The following is a 1,891-nucleotide window of genomic DNA, read 5'->3' on the forward strand; positions in this document are numbered from 1 at the left end:
TATATATATATATATATATATATATATATGTACGTATGTATGTGTACGCGCGCGCGTGTGTGTATATGTATATATGTGTGTGTGTGTATTTGTATTTGTGTGTGTGTGTGAGTGTTTGTGTATGAATACAGTATGATCTAAAATTGTTCATTGTGATCCTATTTTCCATTGTGTTGAGGGGCGTTTGTAAAATTGTGACAGTAACAGAAAAATAATCTCTTTAGTGACTTTAAGTTAGGCTTTATTCTAACTTATTTAAAAAAAATATTATTATATTCTATAATATATAATAATATTTTAAAAACGTAATATTTTCATTTTATTTTATTTTATTTTATTCATTTATTTATCCTTGACATTTCAAGTTCAAATCTTGCGAAATCCACTTTCATTTTCTCAATAACTGAGCCTATAAAATGAGAGCACCAATCACTTACATATTTCTCTTAGTTATTGAAATCATCGTGGGTATCAATATTGATTTCAAATTTGGACAGTAGGCCAGTAATTTTCGGGGTGAGGTAAGTCGATTACATCCGCCAGTACGTAGCTGGTACTTATTTTATCGACCCTGAATGGATAAAAGGCAAAGTCAACCTCAGGAGGCAGAGACGGACAAAAGGCCCGCTAAGCATTTCACCCGACATGCTCAGGAATCAGCTAGCTAACTATTGGTTTCAGCAATTTCGGAAAAGGGTCTCGAGAAAATAAGTCCCATTTGAGTCCTGGGGTTGATATAATCGCCTTACCAGCTCCCTCAAACTTAGTTGCCTTGTGTCAAAATTTAAATCAATAGTATAATATAGGATTAAGGCGGCGAGCTGGCAGAGTGGTTAGCACGCCGGGCGAAATGCTTAACGGTATTTCGTCTGTTTTTACGTTCTGAGTTCAAATTCCGCCGAGGTCGATTTTGCCTTTCATCCTTTCGGTGCCGATAAATTATGTACCAGTTTCGCACAGGGGCCGATGTAATCGACTTAATCCATTTGTCTGTCCTTGTTTGTCCTCTTTATGATTGGCCCCTTGTGGGCAATAAAGAAATAAGAATTTCGTCCGTCTTTACGTACTGAGTTCGAATTCCGCCGAGGTCGATAAAATAAGTACCAGTTGATGAATGGGCTCAACGAAATCAACTTACTTCATCTCCTAACATTGCTAGCCTTGTGTCAAAATTTGAAGCGAATATTATGATACAGGATGAATGCGGTAAAAATATCGCTTTCCAACCACATTGTTTCCGGTTCAGCCTCTCTGCGGCAAATGTCTTCCAACATCGTGAAACCGAATTCGTCTGACGGAAACAGCGTAGAAGTCCGTCATATGTATATATGTGTGTGTGTCTGTATGTCTGTGTGTGTGTGATTCTAATGACCTTGTATTAGAAGTCAATATAAATATGCTTCAGAATGAAGTGTTAACCGAGTACAGACCATAATATATACATATATATTTACACAAACACATACACACACATACATATATGTGTGTGTGTGGGGACATGTATATATGTCTATATGTATGTATGTACGATATGTAACACAATGCGTAGTGTTAACAGCTAGTCATTTTCACTTATCAAACGCACTCAATCTGATAAACCGCTCATTATAATAGGAGTAAAAATTTATTGAAAAACTACGCGTGCGACTGCAAGTTATATCAAACGTATATGAATGGATACGTATATAAGTTCATATGCATATAATTATATATGTATATAAGTGTGCGGTTATGTATGTGTCTATATCCACTTATGCATATATTTCTTTCTATCTATCTATCTATCTATCTATCTAGCTAGCTAGCTAGATAGCAGTGTGTCCGTTGTCTGTCTGTTTGTCTTTCTATCTCCACCTTCTTTCTCTCTCTCTCTCTCTCTCTCTCTCTCTCT

Source organism: Octopus bimaculoides, chromosome 15 (genome assembly GCF_001194135.2).
Source record: "Octopus bimaculoides isolate UCB-OBI-ISO-001 chromosome 15, ASM119413v2, whole genome shotgun sequence".
Classification (NCBI taxonomy): Eukaryota; Metazoa; Mollusca; class Cephalopoda; order Octopoda; family Octopodidae; genus Octopus; species Octopus bimaculoides.